This window comes from Parasteatoda tepidariorum, chromosome 1, assembly GCF_043381705.1.
Source record: "Parasteatoda tepidariorum isolate YZ-2023 chromosome 1, CAS_Ptep_4.0, whole genome shotgun sequence".
Classification (NCBI taxonomy): Eukaryota; Metazoa; Arthropoda; class Arachnida; order Araneae; family Theridiidae; genus Parasteatoda; species Parasteatoda tepidariorum.
Window position 1 is genome coordinate 42,766,301 of NC_092204.1, and position 16,894 is coordinate 42,783,194.

Below are 16,894 nucleotides of genomic sequence, written 5' to 3' on the forward strand. Positions count from 1 at the left end.
TCTTTAATTGTATAATTTTTTGTTATCAATTACATTTTATTTCCTATGACTTTTCAAACTTTACCTTTGTATAGAATAGTTCCCTTTCCAAACTCTAACTTTGTTTAGATAGTTTACAATGGTGCACTTTAACCGGTTATCTTTTCACCAATGGTTTCACAAATTTTCTTATGGCATGTATTGTTTTGATAAATCACAATTGAAAATTTAAATCTTCGAGTTAGCTTCGATACCTGTTTTCTCCGAGCGGAGCTCGGTCACCCGCTGGTATATATAATTTCAGTGATTTTATTTCACAAAACCATCATCTTAGTCCACATTTCAGATTCTTATTTTCAGTAAGCAGCTTTTCCAACTAAGCTCCGATCGCCCCTCCCCCCAAAATTAATTTCAATGTGAATAAAAAATATTATACGAGCTTGTAACAGGCTTAAACACAAATCAAATAATCGGGATTAAAAGAATTTGATTTAAAATTGTACATATAATCTATATGGAGTACAAGTCATGCTTATAGGACAAATATTTTCCACATCTTATATAAATTCAATTGCCCGGTTTTATCGCTCTCCAACAGAAAGTCTTAAAGGTGGAGGTAGCGAGTTCGAATCATATCATCCTAACCCCAAATGCATCTTAGTATTGTGATTCTCTATTTCGTGTGATCATCATCAATTTGCAAACGTATTTATTTATTTTAGAATTCGCATTTATTTATTTTGTTCATTTACATATTAGTGCTGGTAGCTATTAAACTTTCTTGGCGGTTCAAATTGCCAATCTTTAAGCCCTTTAATTACGATACCTTCTTTTGTTTTGATTGTCAACAAAATAATTGCACAAAATGCGACTTAAAACATACATTTCATTTTATTATGGCTGCATTTTAATGATTGCAGAAATCTGCTTGCCCTAACTAATGAGACAGCCAAAGAATATTAAAGTTATCTGCATATACCATGCTTAAGTTAAGACAGAAATGTATTAATCATGTCCATTCAATCCTCGGATCTTAGATCTTAGATTTAGAGTTAACATCAGCACACAGTGTAACATTATATTGGGAGTATTTGACCAAAAGAGAGTCCAGGTTATTAAGTGTTGAACCCATTGAGTCAGGTAAATGACAAACATCTGTGAGTGAATCTGGAAGGAAGCACACAATCGCTATGGCAGATAACTAGGGAATCATTTCTAATTCCCGTTCCCAACAAAACCGCTGCTCTAGGTTTCTCTCTGAATGAATAAATTTTAAGTTCGTTTGAGAAGAACGTGATTTGACCATTTTGTTGAAAGTAGGGTTCGTTGAGACTGATGATTTGAAAATTTAGTCGTTTATATCAAGATTATGTTGTATGATTGCCAGACTCGAATGAATGAAGGTTAAGATGCCCTATTGTAAGATGTTTAATTATACCACTTGCCATAATCGGTGTTTCTGACTTAGACAGCCTGTGCTCTCTGACACTGGCTCTACTGCTTGTCAAATGGGCTATGGCTGGTTTCGAGATTTTTCATTCCATATTTTTTATTTGCTAGTTTGCAGTTCACGCAATCAGACCTCTCCTCGCATTCATGGATATTGTGTTTATTTGAGAAACAAAGTCTGCAGATTGCATCTCTTTGAGATTCTCTTGCGAGATGGCCAATGCCAGCACAACGGTAGCATTAGCGTACAGAACAATATTCTTCGTAGTTGTGTCTTCTCTAGCTGATGTTAATTTTATCCTTGATATTATAGGGACATTTAATCCCATCCAATAATTATTTATCAACAGTCTGGTAATTTTCTATTAACTTTATTAGTAACCTTTTTGTTTTACAAATTTAAGATTATACCTCAAAGCATATTTTTTTACAATATATTTCATAGAAACAATAAAAATTTCTACCCTATTAACTGGCAATAAATTGAGAGAAATTAAATCTCGAAACCTTAACATGTGTAGTCCCAGAAATATTTAAAGTACTTTTGAGGTTTATATGAGGGTTGTTTCAGGTTTCAAGGTTGATTTCATTATTAGGTTTCAAGGTAGAGTGGCCGGGTGGTGCAGTTGGTTTGTCGTCGGCCTTCTAAGCCCAAGTGTGCGGGTTCGATCCCCGGCCCAGACACCGGATTTTCGGGATGAAGAAAATCCTCAGCGGCCTTGTCGTATTATTATGCGGTATGTAAAAGATCCCTGGAGTGCCTTATTGACTCCTGGCATTTCCGACAAAATTAAATTCCTAGCGCACTTTAGCATCCAAATAGATTCTCGTTGCTGCCATCTAGTGTGGCAGAAACTAGACGTCCAAATTAACATGACCAACGGTATCTCACCCATTGTGGTGGTCCTGAAAGAGTGGATACCACTTCTGGAGAACGCACTAGGTCTGCTCATCAAAAAGACTGGTTGTGCAGCTCATTGGAGATAAAAAAAATGGTTGATTTGAGATTTATTCGAAGTTTGTATCAAAACAGCATAAAAAATAAACCTCCCAAAGAGGTGTATAATCAAGGTATATGAAATTGTTTTATTCACACTTGATGCTGTTTTGAGGTTGATGGAACTCTGCTTGAGAACAACCAATTGGGGGAGGTAGTTTTTGAGATGCTGGGATTTTTTTTCTACACTTCAAGCAAATATGTATATTTGAGATTTGAATAATTTCATCCGATTTAAACTAAAATTATTTCCGAGTTAAATATAAGGATAATTTTGTAAGGTTAAAATTGCGGTTATTTAAGAGGATATTTTCTGAGCAAACCTAACCTCATTTTCTACCTCAGGTGTATTTCTTACATCTGTCAACCTTTAAACAACCTCAAAAACAACTTATTTTTGTAAGGGTAAGGAGTTCAAGTAAAAAGCGATAAGGAAAGTCAGACAAAATCATTATGCAGTACACTATCTGAATTTTTCAATACTATGCTAATATTTAATGCACGCTAAAAATGGAAAATTTCTTATATCTAAATAAATGTAAAATATGTAACAAACATAGCGCTTTTTTATTTAAATACAATTATGTGCCTTTTTTGAAATTCTTACAACACACTGCGTTTTATTACTGCGAGTAATAAATATCCATGGACATTTAGACATAACTTGGCTTTCAATATACACTAACAATCGAAATGTCAACCTTAAACTACCTCGACACATTAGTTTTAATTTCTAAATTTAAAAAGCCTTTTTAATTAATTGAAAAAAAGTAATTGGAATAATAAATTAAATTCACTTTCTTGTGTTACAGCCCTTTGTTTAGTGGCAATTAATGGTTTAAAACATTTTACAGAAAATAGATTTTTTTTTTATATTATTATAATGATTTCTTAATTATGAATAGTTAATTTGTAAGCAGCATCTAGAAGTAGAAATAAACGTATTGAACTCATTTCAAAACTGATGAATATTTATAAATATTAAAATCAAGAAATATTCACTAGAATTTATATTATTCGTAAAAGAATTTTTTTTAAATAAGAAAATAACAAACTGAGAAAGTAAAAGAACATTTGCATAAATAATTTAAAAGCTTAAAAAATGTTTCAAAGAATTAATTTTTGAGATTTATTCGTAGTTGTTTGTTTTGCACTTTCTTAATTGTAATTTGCTTTTATTTTTTTATTTATTTCTTTGCATTATTAGTACAAAATGCTTTTTAAATAAAATTTAAAATATTCATTTTCAAACGTGGACTAAAGTCAAAAAACAATTATGGTGTAGTTTTGAAGATACATAAATAGTGCATATTTTTAGATTTTATATTTCTAAAACTATTTAAAACTCATATATTTTAAAAAGACAATATAATAGAATTTCTAAGAAATGTTATAATTAACGTTTTATTTTTAAATTTTCTTATTTTTTTTCGCTTTAATGGTATAATTTTTTAATTGATATCTGCAAATACCATTTGAAGAATCTTTAGAAAAGAAAAATAATAATATCTTGTTTTTAAAATGTGTTATAATTAAATCAAAAAAGTTTCTTCCTAAAAGTTACTATTGCTGTAATTTTTTACATGCGGGCATAGTATGCATGTCTTACATTTATCAAAAATGAATTTTAAAGTATTCAAATCATGTTCGTTTAAACTTGTTGCTTTAGCCTTATAGTTTTCAATATTTTCAAATCCTGTTAATTCTCTCATACCATGCTCATTTGTAAAATTAACCATTATTTATTTTCCTTACAGATTACAAGCAAAATGGATTAATAAAGATAGATGAAGTTCAAGAAAACTATTTTTTTATTCAGACACTATTAACAATAAGCTAAAAATTGATTTCTGTGCTTAGAAAATTCAAGAAATGCATTTTGTACGTAAAAGGTTCACATAGAGTGACAATAATTGAACAATATGAGAAAAGGTGTAAATTGCCTAAAAACTTTTGAGTACACAAACTATATTCAACATGTAAACGTCACTTAAATTTTTTTATATTTTATAACCGTCGTTGAACAGCCGACCCCAATTTTATGTTTATGACTACCAATCTAACCTTGCAATTGTCTCCGTAGCCTTGCAAATTTTAACCCAATTCAAAAAAGGAGGACTCCAGAATCAAGTATTTTTACTAACTCACATTTGCGTAACATGGAGAGGAAAACCATGAAAACCTCCCAAGCTAGATCAAACGACAACTCTAATCCGTGATTAGTCTGTCACTGAGCATATTTTTATGTCAGCACTGTAGTCGGTGCCAGAAAAGAGTGGAATTCGTATCGACTGGCCCTCGCTAGGATTCGAACCCGGTCCACCTCATCGTGAGGAGTACAATCTATCCTCAGAGCCACCACTGCTCTCACTAACGATATTCGAATTTAGTTCATGACATGTTCGATATGCCTGCCATCATTGGCTATGATATAGCAAAATTCTGCACAACTCGCTGAAATGCGGGAGATTGATGGTGACCTCTTGAATGACAGTTTTCAGCTCAGCAATGGTTTTGTGGCTATTTCTGTACACAGTGTTCTTAATATAGCCCAACAAATATAAGTCACATGCGTTCAGGTCTGGAGAATATTGTGGCCAAATGAGTCTCATTCCAGTGGCATCTGTGTACAACAGAGCTAGAATGTGATCTCCAAAATGCTCTTCCATAACAGCAAACACTCTTTTGATCCGATAGAGTCGAGCTTAATCTTGCATGTGAGCCGCAATCGGACTGTAGATCTTCGGACTATAGGACAGAAATAAAATTCGAAATGGGAACATGAATGTATCTTTGTGATGTCATCCAAGTTGTGCTATACGTTCTTCACCTTTAAAAGGTCTTATAATCCGTATTTTCACGTAATGAGCATACACGCTTATATATGCGTATATATATGCGTCTATATGCAGTAAGTATTACTGTAAAAATTCAGTTTATAAGTTTTTTTTTGCTCCGTAAATTTTTACGACACGAAGGGGTTTAATGTTAAAAAAATGCCGGCACTCTATGTGTTTTACCGTAAATTTACCATTATTTGATTTGAAATTTTTTACACTGTTGTACAGAAAGTAATAACATCATCAAGATAAAAAACGCAACAAAATTGTAAAATCTGACAATTTTCTAACAAAATTTGTTTAATTGGCTCATTGACAACAATCATCTTCTAGTTCTAGCATTTTATTTGAGGCATTTAAAAACAGAAAACATAATATGAGCTAATATTACTAAAATTTCAGTAAACTACAAGTCTGATATCAAATTACTGACTCAAGGTCTATTAGGGAAACACATTTAAGCAGATGGAATGGAAAAAGATAGAACTGATAAGCCTGAAAACTTTATTCAAATCAACCAAGACAAAAATAATGACTTTGTCTGTAAGGAAATCATTAAAGAAACACGATTACATTTGGAGGCAAATTTAGAAATTTTTTATTTGGAATATATTACCTGGATTATGATTGAAAAATACTGGAAAACATGGTATTAAATATAGAAACAAATATAAAGAAAATAATTTTTCTGGAAAACATGGGAAGAAACCACCAAAATCCCTCATATTTTCAAAATCACATAGCTTTGTTGAAATTTACTATTTTTTCATTATTAAAGATTTATAATATTCAATTAACAATTTAACTTAGGGAATAGATTACGCATTAGATATTATATTGATTTTTATATGTTTTACAGCAAATGCCAAAACTTATTTGGGGCAAAAGGGCAAAAATTGCAATCAGTTATTTTTATTTTAGCTGGAAAATGCAAAAATAATAGTTTAATCATCTAGTCCGTAGTCTGTTCTCTTGTTAAATGTATATTAAACATGCATGCAAAATTTCAAGTAACTCGAAAGAAAATCATTTTGCAATATTGCATTTGATATAAACAAAAATAATTCAAAAATTAGTTTGGAGAAAAATCATAAAGAAGGCACAGTTAACAATGTAATAATCAAAATAAATGATGATTTTAAATCATCATAACTTCAATTCGATTTGACGTAGAAACAAAACTCGAACGGTTTCCTAAAGAGAATTAGGTCATAGTTTTATTATATATAAAATCAAGAAAATGGTATTTTGGTCGAAATGGGCTTTAAAAAGGTAGTTAAACTGGTGAAAATAATGCAAATATTTTAAATTTAGCAACTTTTGTTTCTCATATGTTTACCATCTGTTTATTCGAAGCAAATAACACAATATAAAAATAATTTCATAATTGCATTAAGCAATAGATAGTAACTGAATTAAATGCGTACTGAAAATTTCATGATGTAAAAAATAGATCCTTAATGGATAAAAAATGGATCTCAAAGGAGTATAAAAGCAAAGCATCATACACCATATTCAATCAATTGATTTATAAATAAGTTTCATTAAAATGAATGAGTGTTTAACTGTTGTATAAATCATGTAACCTCTAATAATTAAATAAAGTGTGGCTTAAAAAAGACAATAATTAAATGCTTTTTTATTATAAAATTATTTTTACCTAATGTAATATGTTAAAAATGCTTCTAAATAAAAATAAATAAGTTTCCATAAAATAACAGAAATTAAATACTGATCTTAAAATATCTTATTAAATAATGAAATTATTTAAAATTTACTATTTTCTTATCAGTTTCATATGGTTTAAAGCATTATTTTTTAAATGATTTAAAGTATTTATGACCAAACATTTTTAATAATCTCTATTTAATTTTGAACTAACATATTTCAAATAAGCTCCGTCAAAATTAATTTATTGTTTAAACATTTTTTTTTGTTTTTATCCTTAAGATGAAATGATACTCAAATAAATTAGAAATAATTAAATTCAAGAATATTTATGATTTATATATAAGGGAAATGCATCGTTATTGTCAAAAGAAAAGCTTTCAGAAATAAAAAATGTGGTTAAATTAAATATATGTATTTATAGCACCTTATTAAAATCACATAAATTTAATTTTACATCATTCAATACATTTTAAATTGTTGATAAAGTAAATTTGGTGAAAAGAAATACGTCCTCTAAAGTTAAATGCGATTCCTCTAAATATAAAGTTTTTGCTGACAGTCTAAAGAGTATCTCCAAATTAAATTATGCATTATATAAAATGTTTTTATAATTTTCTAAACATGTAAAAGCGACGGATAAATTGCGGTATGTATTTAACAAAAAATATCTTTAAAATTGGGGCTTTTAAAAATAATCACATCAATATTAAAATCAAATGTGTAAAGATAACTTATAAGGATATATTACTCTCGGGCATTTTGTTATAATTCTATTTAAATTGGCTCAAAATAAAGACCTTATAAATAAGAAATGTATTAAATTTTCAAAAAGGGAGCTCTTATTAAAATACGATTTTTAATTTGATTTGCAAAGTAATAAAAAATTTGTTATTTGCTTGAAGTATTTAGAAACTATTTTTTTCCATTCTCATTTTTAGATTGTAAGGAAAACCGTCTGTGTAAATAGTACATTCCAGATAAAATACTATTAATAAAACCAATATAGTTCTACAAAAATATAAATTCCAAATAAAATATTTAAAAAATATGTATGCACTAATTTCTATATTTATTTGTTTATTTTTCTTTGTAAGTGGGAATGAATTATTTCATTTTGATTAGTTATGTTATAACCAAAACGTAGTAGTATCACTTAATATATTTTGTTTTAAAATGGTTCAACTTGCTTTGAATTGTTGTTAAAAAGAATTAATTTAATATTATCTCTTTCTTAAGACATTTTGCAACAGTCGTTTGGAAAGAAGAATTCCTGTAAAATTACTGTACTCTAACGTAACGACATTTCTGGTAAGAAAAAAAAATACAATTTTTAAACTTTATACGAAATATTTCTCGTAAATAAAACCAAAATATACTGTACTTAAACCATTCATTTGACACTTTTTTATCTTATATAGCAATAGTTTATCGGAAATTCTGGTTTTCAAAATTATGGAGAAAACAATATAATAACAAGAGCACAATAAGTATTAAAAAAGGTGTCTTGGGATATTCATCCACTTTTAGATGCCCCTGGATAATTTTTTCTTAAATTTTTTTCAGCACTTGCGCTGCATAAAGCAACTACTTCAATTACTCTTATCTGGCGCAGTTTTTATTATTATTTTTTTTAATTTTAAAGCAATAATTTTGTTATCAGTTTAAAATTGATTCAAGCGCTTTGTTTATTTTTTTTTAAATATTAAAGCTATAGCAAAAGTGGCACTAAACCTAGTATATATTTCGGACATTTACTAATGGTCTAGTCATACTAAGTATGGTTAAGTTCCATTGCCCGTTATACATTTGCCCAGCATATCCTACACTGATGTTTTTTTAAGATAAAGTGCCATTGCTCGGTATACCCTACACCGATGTTTCTTTAAGGTTCAGTGCCACTGCCCGGTATACGTTTGCCCTGTATACCATACACTGTTCTTTTAAGGTTAAGTGCCACTGCCCGGTATACCCTACACTGATGTTTTTTTAAGGTCAAGTGCCATTGCCCGATACATATTTGCCCGATACTCCAAACGCTGATGTTTGTTCTAATTTTTCGTCAGTAAGTATTAAAATATCGAATAAATGTAATTATATCCACGAATAAATTAATATCAAATCGGATGTAATAAATATTTCGGACATTCACCAAAGCGACTAATTTGATTGTCAACATTCACCGGTGAAAGTCAACAACCACCGATTTCGGTCATTCACAGTAACATGCACATCATTTACATAATAACCTCATCAGGACGATTATTTCATACTTTGCCGAAATAGCATCCGGCATTTCAAAAAATAAAAATAATTGGCTGTGTTGGCGATGATCTCGTAAAGCGATAAAGAATCATGCATAGTACAGGTAAGGAAGATGTTAACCTCGAAGGAAAAGTGGATGAATACCCCAAGGAACCATTAAAAAAAGAGCTACAATCAAAAAAGGGGTGTTTGATTGTAGTCAGTTTAGTATGCATTAAATCAACTATTGAAAACTAAAATCAACCATTATTTTTAATGTGCAGATTAATATTCTAAATGATGCATTTATTCAAAAAAATTATCTTTTGTTCATATTTTACACGATTTTTTTTTCTTGCATTTTTTTAAGTTCACAAAAAAACTAAAGATGATGAATTAAAAGGACATATAAAAACAATAAAATCCCTTTTCCTTTATTTTAAAAAGTGATGTTGGAACTAAAAACTTGAGATATGAAATATTAAAAAAAACAATGTATTGTTTAAATGTAAATGATTTCAGAATATTCAAAGTCTAGTTTATTTTTTCCTTTCAAAAATATCACAAAATGCTAATAATTGGCATTTTTCTTTAATTGCTATTTAACAAGTACTGAGTTTGATTAAGTCTTCCACTTATTCAAACATAATCATGCATGGTAAATATAAGTATGCAATTTAAATATACATTGTAAATTATGGAATGTGAGTTATGGCACAAATAATTTTTACAATTAATAATTGCTAATATCTCACTGTAAAATACAATACAAATGTTCGTCAAATACAACTTTCAGCTTATATTTCTCAGAATACTTGCCAAGATGAGTTAAGATAATGTTCTCTTTTGAGATCATACGACAATATTGATGAAAAATAAATTCTATTAAAACCTAATGTATACTTATTGGCGTCAAGCAGTGTATCAACTTCGAGAAGCGGAATTTAAAGCATCAAAACAAGTCTGATTCTATCTTTAAATTTAAAGTTTCTTATAATCGTACTTTATTCCAACTTCTTTATCAAAATGTGAAAGAAAAGATAACTGACAGTTTCCTTGGTTTTGCTGATTTTAATACTGTCTTTACTGTTGTGATCCCTGCGATAATTGCTAGATTTGTTAATATTTTATTTACTAGATAAATATCATTTTTCAACACCTTATACATATATGTACATTATTTTTTAAAAAAAACAATGTACATTAAGGTATCTGATTAGTTAAAATACACAGCTCTGAGCAAATTTTTTTAAAGTGAGTTTATTTGAATAGTGAAATTTAAAATTCTTGTAGTTTTAGTTTTCTGAAAATAATTTCTAAAAATACTTCGCTTTTTTTTGTACTCTTCATATTTACTAAAGTTATAGCAGTTCTTATGTAAGGTGATAACTGTGGTCTTTGTCTGCGTTTATCTCAAAATAAAAAAAAATTTTCACATTTTACCCCACCTAAAACACGATATCTCATGCTGTTTTTAAAATGATTACCGACAATTTTTCATGGGTGTTTATAATTATAGCACACGTGGTTCGAACTGCAGTCTAAGAAAAAAATGCAGAATTTAATTTTATGCGTGTTTTTTCGCCAAGACAAGTGAGGAGACTTTTAAAAATTTGATTTTTTAACTAGATTGATCCCAACCTCAGTAGTATATGTACTTGCTTTTAAGATAATAATCAAAACGTAATTGAATTCTAAATAATATCCACAAAGGATTTTGCTTGTTTTAGGCGATAAGAAATATTTTCCAAATATTCAAAAATAAATGCCTTACTTTTTTTATCTAAAAATGAATGGCCATTTAAAATAATAATAATAATATTAAAAATTTGCTTGGTTTTCACACAAAATAAAACTAATAAACTAGTTTTTTTTAAAAATTTTATAATAATATTTTTAAAAAAAGCTGTCGAAACTAGTCTGATACCTTAAAACAAACAATTTGTGTTTTAGATTATGATGCATTAAAATTTAAATTCAAATAAAATTAGCTCTTACCTGATTTTTTGCTTTGAATAAGTATCGATTATTCGAAAGAGTGAAGTGATTGCAGATTGGAACAACATCATCGTGAGTTATACGCTAATCTAAACTATAAATAAAAAAAACTTTCGTTGATTGTCTTCATTCCTTTCAAGAGCCAGCACAAAGCACTGAAAAATAAAATCAAGTTTGATCAAACAACATTAGCACATCTTGCGAAATATCAGACCACAAATGACAAATATAATAATAATAGCACTCTGTCTTATAATAAAATATAATACACTATCCTTAAAAAGTTTAAACACAACCTGTTCTCTGCGTCTAATTTGAAAACGAATGGACATACACTGAAATCAAGTGTACCACCAAAAATGGTGGTAACTAAACTTTTTTCAAATATTGAGATATAGAACTCTAAAGAAGTGGATTGTGTATCTTTTCGATTTTTTGAGCCCTCTGTGAGAGTAGAAATAAGCTGGACGAGCTGCAGTTTTAAAATAAGGGAGAAACAACTTGTATGGGCACAAAAGTTGAACAAATTTTCATGTTTAATGGGAGTTGAATAACTATTCAAATAAGTTATTCAAATAAGAATAAAAATTCGTACTACCTGCCTGAGTTGTTGAGTAAACAAAATATAGTCCCTTTCCAGTTGAAAACTAAGCAGGATGCACATTAATGCAGTAAAACCTCTCGGGAGTGATCAATCTGGTCATTAATGGAGGTTGGTCGTTATTAAGGGTTACCTCCATTGACTTCAAAATGTTGTAGAGAGTACATGACTTTTCTCAAACGAGTTTAAGTTTTCAGAGTCCTTTTCTAGGTATGGAAATGCCACTTGTGTTGGCGTCATAAAAACCAGATCGATGAATAAAATTTAGCGTCAGTAAAAATTATCCCTACTGATATAATTGTGTATAAAAACAAATTCACCAATTATAAATGATAGAACTATTTTAAATAATGTTTTTTCATTTAAACAATTATGCTTTTTGTTTAAGTTTACATTTAATTTTATATCATGAAAATTAGTTAGCTTTAAAAAATTGGAAAAGGTTTGCTTGAGATGCTTAGTTTTTTTCTAGAATAACTTTTTTTCTAATTTAACTTTCAACTCTAAAAATAAGTCAATGATAGCATCGGTTTCAGTGTAATCTGACTGCAACATAAGGATGTAGATCTCTTTCAGAGATTATAAGAAAAAGCTCTCCAAAAAAGATCCTCACACAAATACACCGAAGAGACATTACATTATGACCACCCTCCATCTATAACAATGCGCTCGCAAAGGTTTTTATGGTTTCTCGCCCAGGAACAATGCTTTCATGGGCCACATTAGGACCCATAATCCTCATAGAACATTCCCTGACGTCTATAAGCTACTTGAACATAGTTGCAGACCAGGTTCACCCATTCATGGCAACAGTTTTTTCTGCGGGGGATGGTGTTTACCAACAAGATAATGCGCCATGTCATATGGGGCGAATCGTCATGGATTGGTTCGAGGAACATTCCAGTGACTTTCAAGTCATGTCTTTGCCCCCAAATTCACCTGACCTTAATCCATTAGAGCATTTGTGGTCCTACTTGGGAAACCAAATTCGTGCTGCCACGCTACCCCCTCGCAATGTGAGGGAATTGCAGGACCAGTTGGTTAGCACTTGGTACCAGATACCTCAGACTACCTATCAGCATCTTGTGGAATCAATGCCACGGTGGGTTCTAGCAATTTTGAGGGTTAAAGGTGGTCCTACATGTTATTAGCAGGGTGGTCATAATGTAATGGCTCTTCGGTGTATATTGAGTACATTTAAATTGACTCACTTGTTCTGTTAGTGTTTTTTGTTTTGAAAATGTTTCGTGTTTCCTTATTTGACCATTTCCGTAGTTGGTGCAGAAGTTTGCTCGGTCGGTGAGAGAGGTTTTGATGGTCTCTCCTAAAGGTTTTCTTCAACACAAAGTCTGCAGAATAAAATTTCATGCCTACCGAAAGTGGTCATAAATATAGGAGGTCACTACATAAAGGTGGTCTTTCCTGGTGGTTTCACAGTACAATGGTTAAAAATCTTGAACATGCCTAGGTATCCCTTCCAAAAAAAGCTAGGAAACTGTAACATATAGTGCTGTGATTTTAATCATAGTTTATTTCAATCACTTACCATCTATTTACTTCAATTCAAATCATCTGGGAATTTTTTTTCATCACATTCCCTACAGACTAAATAACATTTAATGATAGATGTCCTCCGATGAATTTTGTCGGAAGTTACGTTGATTCTTCCACTTCACTAATTTCTGCTCTTCATTAGTTTTTTGTTTCATTTTTATTGAAGAACGATCCCTATGATTTTGAAAATCGCTTTCACTCTACACTTTCATTTTTCTGTATCTCCCTAAATATAATGTGTTTCAAACATTCAAAATAAGTTGCTGATTACGAAGTATGCAGTGCTTACGATTTTATTTCATAATTTTATTTTAATAACCATAAAAGGAAGTGCTTTTGCTTCAAGAGCAGGCAGAGGTTAAACCATTAAAATTAATGAAATTGTATTATCATTTCAAAAAGAAACAACTATTTCTTCAAACCGTAAGTTAGACATATTTGGTTTAATAAAAAATTGTTTCACTATAGAAATAATTTTAAATCAAACACATTCAATTCTCCAATTCCTCCTAATGTCAATAGAATGATGTTGCACATTTAAACCAACTGTTCAAGGGCATGTTCACATTGTTCATTTCAAAATGAGTTCAAAAAAAGAGAATATTTACTCATTGTACATTTCTTTTTGCTTTTCCATTTGAAAGCAAATATATATTGTTACTACTCATTTGTTTTTCAAGCGGAACTTAAAACCATTTATAACGTAACTACTCTAACGTACATTGTCAGCATAAATATTGACAAATTTTTTTTCAACTAATCAGTTTAAAAGCTTTCTTCAACCGTTTTGAAAAGCAATTTGTAATGATCTTACTTTTTATAAAATTACTTTTACCAAGTTACCGTAGCTGTTTTAAGAGCAGTGAAGATATCTGTAAATCTTATTTATTATGGACTGCATAGAAACAAATACGATCAATGCCGGTAATAAGGAATTGCTTAGTAAAACTTAGTTCATAAAAATATCCAGGAACAACGATCCATGAGATAACCTGGAACAAATATCAAACTCCTACGTTTAAAATATTTTTAGTACCAAGAATGAGAAGACGCTTAAAGGGCAAAAATTGAAAGTCATTTACACGAATTCAATCCAAAATGAATCGAAAAGTCGATACGTTTTAATTTTTATTAAATCAATTATTGAAAAACCACGATTGTTATGGAGAGAGAAAAGATTTTTTACCGTGACTTTTATTTTTCAAAAATTTTAATGCTCCGGATATCCTAGCAAAATTGTGAATCAATTGTAAATCTAAAATTTAATGGAAACCATCCCAAATTAAATTGCCTTTTCAATCACAATAACCACGAAGACCTTTCAAAATATTAAAAAGAAATTAAACTTTTCATTAAAACCACTTGAGAGTTAAAAGAGAAAATGCAGGAAACAGTAAAGATAAGCAGAATAGAGAAAGTGATCACTCTTCATTAAATGTCGTATTACTGATAAGTAATTTATTTCATTTTGCAAAGGTCTTGATGCATTACATTTTAAATTCTTGCGATTTAAAAATATTTTATAGTAAAACTAAAAAGTTCCAGAGTCGGAATTAAATAATTTGTTCAAGAGAATGCAGCCCAATGGCATCCTCTTTTCTCCCGTCGCTGACTGTAGTGTAAGCAAAACGCTTCGCTGTTCTACCATTCATAACGAGCTAACTTATAAGATTAAATTGATAAATACAGTTCATTAACTAGCTATTAATTCATGAAAAATTTATCCTTCTTGAATTTGATTATACGACAGTATAATTTAACCAAAGCAGAAACGATGTATCAATAAAATGGTTTAACGCGTTAAACCTAATATTTATTATTAGGTTTTATTATTATTAGAAAGAAAACTAAAAAGCCGAGAACAAAAAAAGGGAAAGATATAATGTCGCCATCAGCTCACACGATTATATTCGCAAAAAAGTGCTTTCTAATATGGTATTAATATAAACGAAGCAAAATATATCAATACAACAATGTGAGGGGCACCGGAAAAATTGAAACGAAAAAAAGAACAACTTCCGTTTCAATTTTTTTTGATGCTTTCGGTTTCAATTTTTTTGGTGCTTTTGGTTTCAATTTTTATGAATACAATCTTGGAAAGCTCTTTTTTTGCAGATGAATTCACGTGAGCTAATGATGAGATTAAGTCTTTACCTTATAAACTTTATTCTATTTTTTTCCATGTTCAAAATGAAGAATAAAACAAAGAGAAATTAAAGACATATGAAAAAAGGGGGAAATAATAAGCAATAAGTAAAAAAATAACAAACAGTTTAAAAAAAGGGGATAAAATTTTAGTTAAAAAACTGGAAAAAAAGCCGGACAAAAAGATATAATCTTTTCATCAGCCCACACGATTATAATCGTAAAACAGAGTGCTTTCTGATATTGTATCAATAAAACCAAAGCTAAATATATTAATACAATAGTGTGAGGAGCACTCAAAAAATTTGTGTCGTTCTTACTGCACTGCTGAAGTAATTTGTTATTCTGTGCATTGATTTGTTAGTTACCAAGGATGGGCCCGAAATTACTGTGCGCAAGGTAATATTATACTGGATAATTTCAAAAATTGACCATAAATAGTTTTAGAAAATAGATGTTTATTTAAGAAAAAATATGAAATAGAAAAGAGAAACATAAATTGCCTGTTTCGCAAATAATTTTAGCCACAGATTTGCACGAAATGTATTAGCGCATGGAAAAATTATTTAAATTATCAAAGAAAAAAAAATTAATAGATTATTTTAACACGGATTTGCCCGAAATGGATTTGCCCATGGAAAAAGTGTATAGATTAACAAAGGAAATTATTTAGTAAAGGAATTTTTAGTAAATAATTTTATCCACGGATTTGCCCGAAATGGATTTGCACATGGAAAAATTATACAAATTAACAAAGAAATTATTTACTAAATAATTTTGCGATAGATTTACTCGAAATGGATTTGCATATGGAAAATTATAAAAATTAACAAAGAAATGTTTAGTAAATATATCCACAAAAATATACGATTAATTCAATGATTTAATATTATGTTTATATAAAATGAAACTTATTGTTTTTCTTAACCTTCTTCGTGTTTTCTTGTATTTACTTATTTATTATATATATATATACATGAATTTAAAGTTTTGCTGGGGTCACAAGTTTTTTAAGAGGCTACTGCTATGAAGGCAATTACATGCTTTGAATTCACGCTAGAATAAATAGATAAAAATTATCAATAACTTAAGCTGTCCTACATTTTAAAATCTAAAACTATTTATTCTACATAAGAAATTGATCCAACATTTCTTTCACTTAAGATGAAAATAAATCTTCCAAATGAACTTGAAGTATACATTAAAATTAAGATTATAGTTTAAAAATGAAAGAACGAAGTTATTTTGTATTTATAACGCATCATTTATAAGCAATACCATGCACTTTTTTTATTGAACTAAAAAATCTTAAATATTCCGAGCTACAAAATTTCGTCAAGTATTAACAATGTTTCAGTGGGTACCACTGAAATTTAACATTATAAAAATACGTTATATCAAATCCACATTTTTATTAAG

General features: G+C 29.5%; 1 protein-coding gene across 3 annotated transcripts in view; it reads right to left on the reverse strand.

Moving 5' to 3' along the window:
* LOC107436145 (GTPase-activating Rap/Ran-GAP domain-like protein 3) overlaps nucleotides 1-16,894 on the reverse strand; it is a 563,687-nt gene that overhangs the window by 537,821 nt on the left and 8,972 nt on the right. For all 3 annotated transcript variants that reach the window (XM_071179212.1, XM_071179217.1, XM_071179226.1), the window contains exon 2: nucleotides 11,176-11,330. The gene's annotated coding sequence lies outside the window, so the exon portion shown is untranslated. The remainder of the gene's footprint in view (nucleotides 1-11,175; nucleotides 11,331-16,894) is intronic.